Raw genomic sequence first — 11,222 nt, 5'->3', positions numbered from 1 at the left:
CATCTTAATTAAATAAAAACAAAAATGAACATATATTATATTTTTTGAAATCAATAAATATAAATAGACAAAACACAAACATAAGTGATCAATTGTGTAGTTATTCTAAGAAAATATTGAATGATTTACTTTACGGGAATTTTTCCATGATACAAATAAGAAAACAAGTAACGTGACGTGAATTTTCCCTGAAGAAAACTAAATCACTCTTCTGCTTAGTGATGATGCATGTGTTTATACAACTGCTCCCTTTGGAAAAATGCACTTATGCAAAAGTATACATCATTTGACATGTCTCAGGCACACCGTGAATATTATTTATACTCGTCCCTCTTACGTATTAAATGCAACATCGGCTTGTCTTGACCAAAAAGAATGGCAGCTTTGTTAGAACATTGCCCCGACTCTCTCTCTCTCTCTCTCTCTCCCTCCCCCCTCTCTCTCTCTCTCTCTATATATATATATATATATAATTTGCATTACACTTCTAAAAGGATATTACAGCAGTTGCAATGTCTCGTAAGGCTAGTATATATAATATACACCAAACAATCCAGAAAGCAATGATCAATGGCTGTTGTTCAATGTCACACAATGAAGTTTGTACCAATCAATCTGAGTTAATTCTGTAGTTATTGGTTCATTGCTGTTGCACACATCACTGATCTTATAAGATAATTGTTATATTTCAACCATGTGGCCCCACATTGATTTGTTGCCTTCTAGCCCATCAACAACTTCAACACCCAATCCTTACCTCCAGAGGTAACTTTCTTACCATCTGGACTCCAATCAACGGCAAAAATCTGTCCGAATGAGAATGAAGATCAGCCACAAGTACATCAGCAAACCAATATCAATGATTCTTTGACTTCGCTATTACTAGTAGCATGGAGAGCTTACCTCATCTGCATGGCCCGGAAGGTCTTGTTTCAACATTTTTGTTCGAATATCCCAAACCTTATAACAATAATACCAAGCTTGTTAAAAAAACATTAGAGCATTCAACTAAAGAATCAGGACTTTTAGGGGAGTACCAAAGACGGGGGTTGGCAGGCACAGGGGGAAGGAATCTAAGGGAGAATTTGGCAGGAAGGACAGATATGTAGCAGAGGCCGAACAAGAGAAGGATAATGATACAATGAGGCCATGGCAGAACCATAACACTTAACTGAGTCAGAAAGTACAAACAAAATCTAACTTCAATTTGGTTCATTTTTACAGCACATCAAAACTAGAGTATATGTGTGTTTATAAAAGAATGCCCAATGATTAGTCTCGACAATTCCTCAGGATCTTTGAATACTGAATAAGGGGGAAGAAGATAAAAAGTTCCTATGACTGACCTTCAAGGTGGAGTCTTTGCTTCCACTTAAAAGAAGCCTACTATCTGCAGACCAACTGAAGGGCAAAATGCAAGATAATTATTAATCCTAAGAAACAACAGAAAACTGACATGGAAATAAACTATAGAAATAGCTCAAACCTTATTTGATATACAGGCCTAACATGACCTCGGAATGCAGCAACAAATTCTCCGGTAGCTCCATTCCATAGCTTGACCGACTTATCAAATGATGAACTAGCCACCCATAACCCATCAGGTGAGAAATAAACATGGTTTACAAGCTGCAAATGACAAACAAAACATATAACAAAGTTAATTTTAAGAATGAGGAAACCAACAACTGGGATTGCAATCATACAGAGTTGCAGCAGTATACATTGTACCAGTTGATGACCAGTCTCTCAGGGGCATTGCCTTTCATTTTGTTGTACCTTTCTAGAGCAACCTAAATTATACAAGGAAATTTAATTACTTTTCTACAGAAGAGAGGCAGAGTAGGAACCTTGAATATATCCATGGAAAAGAATGGAAAACTGTTGTTGTATGGAGATATAGAGCAGCAGCAGACTTAAAAAGATGTGTTTCAGTGATAGAAGAAATGATAGCACTACCTTCTTCATTTCTTATGGAGACGAATATTGTTTACCAGTATGATCAAAAGCTCCAGTGCGAAGAACATATTCTGTGCTCAGTGCAAGTGAGTTAACCCAATGCCCATGACCCTAAAACAAGTAGCATAAACAAATGAATGTCTGTAATATAAAAATTCAGAGCATATACAGTAACAATTGATGCATAAACATGCAACAGAGCCGTTTAATGTGTACACACAATGACAAAGAGATTTTCTAGAAAATGCAATCACCTTCAATTCACGAATCAGCTTCCCTTGTGAAGTTTCCCATACTTTTTTTTTTTGATAGAAGTTGGAGGTCTCATTAAAAACTCCCTTCGTATTCTTCCACATATTTAGAAGTATGTTGAAGAACAAGGAAGGGAGAAAAGAGTGCCTCATATTTTATTAAATATAATACTAAGTACATGAGGTAACACCAAACCCACATGCGGGAATAAACACCAATACAACCCATATCACCTAGAAATCTTACATCGTCAACCAAAAAGCCCCTAAATCACCTCAAGATGTAAGATAACATAACAAAAAAACCAACAATTACAACCACAAACTTAAAAACGCCTCTGAATACAGCAGCCGAACAATCACAACCCAATTGGAGGATCAAGTTCTAAAGAAATATCGCAATCTTCAGGAACCCAAGAATTAGGTTTGAAGGAAGGATCAACTTCATGCACCAAGATTTTGAATAAATGATCCCTGACCTTCAACTCCAACAACTCATTAATTCTCACTTGAGCGTTTGTGAGTATTTGGATTTTAGCCCGATCAAAAGACGAAGGGAACTCACAACTGTTATCGATTGCTATTAACTTCCCCCACTTAGTAGCTATGTTTTTGAAAGTATCCCAATTCCAAGCGTGAAAAGGAATACCTTCGCAAACTAGCCAAACGCGCCGGCTCTCCACCACAAGGCTCTCAGACCAAGTTTCCACTCTGGAAAACCATTCTGCAAGAGTTTCTAACTTTTCATCCTTCACGCATCTCAACGAATTAGAATCTTCAAAAACCATTAGAACTACATTTCCAGCAGCTCTCATAAGCGTGAAACCCGCTAGTCCTTTGGCTTGTATTTGGTTAGCAAGATTACCAATCTTGATAAAGTTCTTGCACCACCCCACAAGACAGTTAGACAACACATGAAGTTTATCTGCGTCCACAACACCCTCAACTTCACAGTGTTTAATCGTCGGAAAAACTTCCAGCCCCGACTTACTATGAACAACTTTCGAGGACTTTCGCCAGTAAGACTGTCGGGGTTTATGTTTAGCCAAAGAGACTCTAATTTTGTTGCCGTAAATACGATAACCATTCATCTTAGAAATCGATGTCCTTGCTTCTTCAATTGTAGCAAAGCGAATAAACCCAAAACGAACCCCATTCGAGTTTCTTTTTTTGGGAATGAAGGCATCAATAACTTGACCATGTGAGCCAAATATGGATCCAAGTTTCTTCCAATGGATCTTCTCTGGAAGGTTTTCGATAAAAATCGTGTAACAATCCTTTCTAGACCCATTGCGAAAATCTGGTTGGCCTTCTTTCGACCGATTATAAAACCCATTTCTTCTTCTTCCCACCACTTCGGAAAATTTTGCATCGGAATACCCTTTCGAATAGATCTCCTTGGCACCACCATGATCAACATTAGCGACTGGAAGCGTTGGTGTTGCGTGAACAAAAGACAGCTTTCCGTTCCTATGTTTCCCTTCTTGTGAGCATTTCTTCAAAGGACTGGATGATAGTGGACTTTCACCCGACCTCGCCGAAACTGATCCCGAATTTTGTTGATTTTGGGTTGAAGGAGAGTGTCTGTAAGTGGTGCCGTCGGACTCAACTATCCAACCCGCCTCACGTGCCAAGGCTGCCAAAACATCGTTCTTAGCAGCATTCGGTGGAATAGAGAAGTTACCAAACTGTCTCAATCCGGCCAACAAGCGTCTGGTAAAAACTCTTCTTTGAGGTTTCCGTAACCTTGTCCTCTCCTTTTCATTCTCAATTTTACGATTGTCCTTACCGGAGTAAGATGAAGAGGCTGCACCAGCGGATCCAGATTTCTTGAGAAGACTGCCACGTGGAACTGCATTTTCCTTCATTTTTAAATCATTAACCCGCTTATTCAACTCTGCCACTAATGCTTTAAGAGCCTTCACTTTCGCTTCTAATTCCTTGGCAGACTCCAGGGGGAAATCACCAGCTGCAACACGGCAGTCTGGTTCAAGCGGGAGATGAGAACTCCTAGACGAAGAAGGAGGAACAATAGGAGGCCTCACGGAGGAAGCAGCCACCGCACCAGCTGAGTCAAACCCTCGAAGTTGGCTGGGTTGAGACGTGGGTTGGGGTTCCATGGTGAATACTCAGCTGTACACCACTGCTCGACACAAGAGAAGACGGGATTAGGTCACGTTTAGGCACTGCGCTGGGTTGAGTGGCGGAGGCGAACTCGGACGGTTGGAGGCTTCGAAAATCTGCAGAGGGCGAGTGTAGATCTGCGACTAAAGACAGCGTTTTTCGCAAATGCAAGTCCAGATCTGTATTCACCGTGAGCAGACGACCATCCTAGGAAAAAGCGGCGTCAAACGGTGGTCAGAGTGTGGCGGCGGACGGCTGAGGCAGACGGCGGCAGCGGCCAGCAGGCAACAGACGAATGAGACAACACTTTTAAATTTAAAAACACCTGGGCCCTAGAGAGAAGCGGGAACTTCTCTCACTAGATATTATTTGGGGTCTTCAGCCAGTTTGGCAAAAGGAGATCATTAGTACTAAGCAGTTAAAGTTTAAAAACAAACTGTTAATAGAAGAGATGACGAGTACAAAGTGCTTATTATTTCTGTCATTTCTAAGGAAAATAGAGCCTGCACTTTCATGGAACAGTGTGATATGCCAATAAAAAATTTGATCAGAATCAGAGAAACAGAACAAAATTGTACCCTGTATATATGACTCCATCTCCACCCCATTTCACACAAGTTACAGCAAGCATGTGGCCACTGAGACAAATAACACATTTCTTTAAGGAAATATCCCATATGCGGGCATCACCATCTTTGCTAGCAATTACAAGTCGACGGCATGGAGCATTTAGATGGACAGGTTCCCATGAGATACCGGTGATCCATTTCTTGTGGCCCTATAACAGAATCCAAGTATATGAAGAAGGCAATTGACTGAAAAGAAAGTATACATTGCTTTTTACCAATAAATGAGACAGTTTCAGTTTAAAAGAGGCCGAGAAACTATGCTGAATTATTAAAAATAATTATTCAAGAATAAAGGCTTTACAGTCAGCGGATTGCTGGTAGGCTTTCCTGTTTGTGGGTCTCAACATAGTAGTTCTCCAGCCTTGCTTCCACTGACAAGATGTTTCCCATCAGGTGACCATGCGATACAAAGAACCCAATTTTTGTGTCCTGGAAAAAAATCAGAAGACAAATGATTCACATAAAAGAAAAAGCAATGGATGCAAAGAATTACAATAGCATGAATTAAATGTGACATTGCCTCTCTTTTCTCTCAGTCCATTTGTATGCTTAAATACTTGTATGCTGATCAAACAGTTTCTCAGTCAAACTGCTCAAGAAAACAGCAAGTATACAAATTTTCTAACCTGTGCATGTAAACATTGGCGTCTGAGTATTTAGGTCCCACCGTCAGACATTGGTATCCCCTGAGCCACTTGCCAGCTGTCTTCCATCAGGACTAAAGGCAACAGAAAGTAGTGCTTCAGTATGACCTATTGTGACAAAACAACAATAAAGATTTAGGATAAACAATCCAATTGTTCTGAAGGGATGCTAGTAAACATTTTACACCTAATTGATCGATATAAAGAAAAAAAATATGAATATATTAATGTAAGTTTTTTTTTTGACAGTATAATTAGCTGAGCCTGAACCTGAAAAAAATTAATTCCTTTAAAATGTTTAAAAATATCATCACATCAAAAGGCCATGCAAGATGCAACATGCAATTTGTTTCTTTCATGAAGAATGGAGAATGAAGTAATGATTTCAACATTAACGCAGTTAAGGTTTTTATACTAAAAATAGATCAATTCCATACTAACAATTGTAGCTGAACACCGATTAATTGGACAAATCCTGAAAACTGCCTGAGGTTGATAAACTATGGATAGTGTTTTCTCCATGGAAACTGAAAATTTGTTGATCCAAATTAATCAGCCAATAAAAGGTAAAGCACATTGAGAAATGTAAAAGTCTAAAGAGTCAAAGTAATAGAAGTAGAACTGTCACATAATTCACTGTCATCAGTTCCCCAACTGACCTTTATTTTTCTCCAAGTAATTTCCAAGTGGCACAAGAAGCTCTTGATTAGATATATAAAATGCATACGGTAGTTTCTCCTCCTGAAGAAACCCATATAGCAAAGTTTCTCACTTCTATCAGTTCTAAAAGCATTTTATTATCATGAAAAACTAAATCACATTTGGAAGTAAAATGAGCATAAAGGTTTTGAACAATTCAATCAAAAATAAAATATAATGCAATGAAACAGAACAAGAAAAATAAAAGGTTACATTTTCTAGAAGCGTATTGACAATTTGTTGAACCTGAGAGGACCGACGTTCAGGGGAAGGTACATGGTGCCTCCCAGAGTGACTCCTTCCGGGTCTGTTAATACGCACATCACGCTTTTCCCCGTTTCTGCTTGCTCTCTTTCCACTTCCAATATCTCTTTTCCTTTTCCCCCCCCTGCAGTGATAAAAAAAAATAGAGACTTTGGAGGGGAAATTTGGTTTTAATAGGTTTAGGGTTTTTGGTTGCTGTCGAATCGAAAATAGATATTGGGATATTTTTAGGGCTTTGAGGCCGTCGGGGGTTTAAAGGGCAGTGTTGGGCCGTGGAGAGATCCATCGGAAATGCTGACCTATGTAGACACATTATCAGCCCCATACTAGAAGCTCTACAAAAGATGTTTTTTTCATAGTTGACTTCCTAATTTCTTAGGGTAAATTCTATTGCTGAGTTTTAGTCACTAAATTATTTTTTGTTTCAAAATTATACATAATCTTACATTTTAATTTCAATTTAGTTGTTCACTGTTAATAATTTAACGGTGATGTTGACATGCCATCATAAGATAATATTACATCATTATTGAATTTTTTTTAAAATGTCACATCTGTATTTATGTTAAATTTTTAATGACAAATGATCAAAATGTAACGTTTGATATAATTTTAAAAAATAATATTTAAGTGATCAAAACGGAACAAAAGTAATAATTGGTGTGTTAAACTTGTACTTTACCCAATTTATTATCATCGCATCATAGTTGATGGGGTTTTTTGGCCCATTGGGCAAACAGGCTAAAATATTAGCCATATACTGTTAAGAAAACATTATTTAGGAATCTACGACAAATGTTATAGTGTTCGTGGAACTAGTCACATTGACATGACAAGTTCCACAAGAAAATATATTTTATTGGACCCAAACATTGGGTCCAATATTTTTATATTTCTCAAGGAACTAGTCATGTTGACGTAACGAGTTCTATTAAAATATTTTTTTTATTTTGAAAACATATTGGGGGAAAATCATGAAACTCGTCATGTTGAGGTGACAAGTTCCAACGGTCATATTTATAATTTTTATTAAATACAAAGCATTAAGTTACCCACACATTAGAAACATTACACCTACATTAATTAGAAACATTAACTCTTACATTACATTACAATTCAATAGAAGCATTAAGTTACCCACACATCTTAGTCTTCATAGTCGATTGACTCGTCAGATGTTAAGTTAAAATCTTCAATCCTCCATTCTTTCTCATGTTTTCTTCTATACATATAAATAGTTCAAGTTCTTGAAGTTCAGCTTTTATATTGTCAGATACTTTAGGAGATTTTGTTCTTGATGTGGAAAGAGTTACGACTTGCTTGTCATACTCGACAAATAAGTCAACGTTGCTCACCGAATTGGTAATGTATGTGTCAATCATTATTCGAACTGCAACATCATTGTTCAAATAACCCATTGATGAATGTTATAGAACCAAAGAGATTGGAAACCTAAACTGTAGTAAAGAAAATGTTGAATCTTCAGTAGCTCCAACATTTTTTGAAATTTTCGATATCTAGTCAAAAAAGTTTAATGTCTCCCTTGAAGGAGATGGTGAAAGATTTTCCCTCACGATAAAATGTTGCCATGATTTTTTTTGAAATATGAACTTGAACAATGAAAAGTAATGGTGAATTATGATATGATGAATTATTAAATATGGTTAAAAACATCATTCAATTGTCTGATATATCAATGAAATGAAGTAATACATCATTGAAAAGTTTCTAAAATAAAGTGATTGGACATTGAAAAGTTGTTTGTCATTGTGTACTAAATGGTCTATGAGAAAATGAAGTTTTTCATTAAAGGGAAACAAGTCAAAGACATCATTCAATTGTTTGATATTTCACTGAAATGAAGTGATATATCACTGAAAAGTTTCTGAAATAAAATGATTGGGAACTGAAAAGATTTTTTCATTGTGTATTAAATGGTCTATGAGAAAATGATGTTTTTCATTAAAGGGAAATAAGTCAAAAACATCATTCAATGGTCTGATATATCACTGAAACGTTTCTATCATTTTGCATTAAATGATCATTGATGATAGTTTATTTTTCTTTTAAATTGGCTTATGTTATGTGAATCTTCATAAAACTTCAACTTTTTACAACTTCATTAAACCAACAGAAAAATTTCACAAACAATGGCTAATAAATTTTTCACAGTTATCCATTCCAATGGCCAAATTATACAAAAAAATGATTGTGTTGTATTTACGTCACAGAGGTTCATAAACAAGATGTTCCTCGTAGATGTATCTCATCACAAAATGAAGCAGAAAATTGAAAGAAAAATTAGAGTTTATATTTCATGTTTGAGTTATCGACACATAATTTCAGAGACTTCACTCACATATGGAGCAATCCGGCTTGAGGATGATGATGATGTTTCTGTGATGGTTGGACTGCATCAATCATCCAATCATCAAATGATCAAGATATACTCTAAAATGAAAAATATTGTAGACCTTCATACTTTATAAATAGTTGCACTTGCCACTGAAGAAGCAGGGCCATCAATAGATGATAACTTTTTTTGGCTATTCAGTGAAAACCTTGCTGAGTTTAGCGATGATGAACAAACTTTCGCTCCAATGATGGTAGATGATGACACACTAATTATTGATGATTTTGATATCGTCGAGGCTACTTCAGATAGAAAATGTATTGATATTGATGGTGATGTTTGGGAGGCAACAATTTCATGGGGTCATGCATTAAAAAATGCTCCTAGGGGTTGGACCCATTCACCCTTAAACCCTAAATACCTTAACCCCAAAAACCTCACTATCATCATCCAGTTGCAATGTATGACATTAACTACAATGCCATGAGAAATCTAGAGATTCCTGATATGTTGGATATATGTGTAACCCACTAGGGTACCTCCGACTTCAAATCAACAGAGTTGACAATTAGGTCCAAGTTTGAAACTAAAAAAGATGCCCAACTAGCAATCAATGAGTTCTATACCAAAGCATATATAGAGTTCTATGTGGTAGAGTTTGATCAAAAGACATATTTTATCAGTGTATAAACCATAATGTCGACTGTAAATGAAGGATACATGTTTCATACTTGTAACGAAAGATGTTATGGGAAGTGACAAGGTTTCACGGCCAGCACACCTATATATTAAGCTCATTGATACAAGACCACAAACACTTAGATTCTGATGTCATATGCTCGTATGTCAAGCTTTTAGTAGAGAAAAATCCAAGGATCCCAGTTTCAGTGATAGTGGCATAAAATCGAAATACATTACGTTATATTTCGTCTTGCTACAAGTTATGGATGGTGAAAAAGAAAGCAATGAAACCATAGTACAGTGATTGGGATCAATAATATAATAAGCTACCACATTTGTTGCATGCAATGAATTTTTCATCCCTGGAACTATTGTATGGTCTTATTCTCATCTTACGACCATAAAAACTGGAAAAATGATTCCATGAAAGAAAGTTTTTGATGGCTTGTTCTAGGCATTCAAGTTAGTAATTGAAGGGTTTAGGTTTTGCAAACAAATGGTTCAAATGGATGTAACTTTTCTGTATGGGCTATACAAACACATCCTTATGATAAATGTTGCACAAGATGGTGATAGAAACATTTTCCTCATTGTCTTTGTCATTAGCTTTTCTACAAATCTCTTCATTAAATGGTTTTAACTCTTTATCACAAGGTTATAGCCTTCTGATTAATTTCCTCTCCTCTATATATAGGTAGTTAAGTCTCAAATCTGAGACATATGACACAAGTTACAACATGTAAGTTTAGAACTTTGGAATAGGAAAACACATAGAAAATTTCTTCCAAATTCGTTCTTTCTGGTGATAGAGAAATGCAAGATTGTGTTCGACTTTTTACTATGGTTGTGCTTGCTGTTGTGATAGTTTGTTGTTGTATCCTGGGAGACCAACGTCCAACGTTACTCATACAATCGAGGATAGGATGAATTTGTCTTAAGGAAACTATTAATATAGGCCACAACAAAACTTCCTCTTTTGTTTATTTGACTCCACTCTTATGATTTAAAGCCAAAATACGAGTAAACAATTCCATTTCTTCACTTTAATTATTAATTTATTTTGCTTCATTCGAAATAATAATAATATATTATTATTATTATTATTTTATCTTGGATTAACATTTTGTCTAACAATCTTAAGACATATTTATCCTCTTCTCGGTGCTTTGAGTAACATTAGGCGTTGGTCTCCCTAGAAACAACAATAAATGATCATAACAGCAAGCACAACCGTATTGATCAGCCGAACACAATCTTGCCTTTCTCTATCACCGAAAAGAACGAATTTGGAAGGAATTTTCTAAGTGTTTTCCTACTCCAAAGTTCTAAACTTACATGTTGTAACTTGTGTCACGTGTCTCAGGATTTGTGCCTTAACTATCCTATATATAGAGGAGAGGAAAATAATCAAAAGGTTATTACCTTTTGATGAAGAGTTAAGATCATGTAATGAAGAGATTTGTTGAAAAGGTAAAAGGTATAATTGAATGGATGCAACTTTAAACCAAATAATAAGTCTATTCACCAACTGACATAACTTATTATTAAATGTCATCAATTTTATTCAATTATTTATTATTTATAGAAAAATCCCCCACATGAATTAAATTGATGATTT

General features: G+C 36.1%; 1 pseudogene; it reads right to left on the bottom strand.

Moving 5' to 3' along the window:
- Positions 1-548: 548 nt before the first annotated feature.
- Positions 549-9,093, bottom strand: LOC120130262 (annotated as a pseudogene).
- Positions 9,094-11,222: the final 2,129 nt, after the last annotated feature.

Source organism: Hibiscus syriacus, unplaced genomic scaffold, assembly GCF_006381635.1.
Source record: "Hibiscus syriacus cultivar Baekdansim isolate YM2019G1 unplaced genomic scaffold, ASM638163v2 tig00110532_pilon, whole genome shotgun sequence".
Classification (NCBI taxonomy): domain Eukaryota; kingdom Viridiplantae; phylum Streptophyta; class Magnoliopsida; order Malvales; family Malvaceae; genus Hibiscus; species Hibiscus syriacus.
The sequence above is the reverse complement of the archived record's forward strand: the minus strand, read 5'-3'. Positions and strand labels throughout refer to the sequence as shown.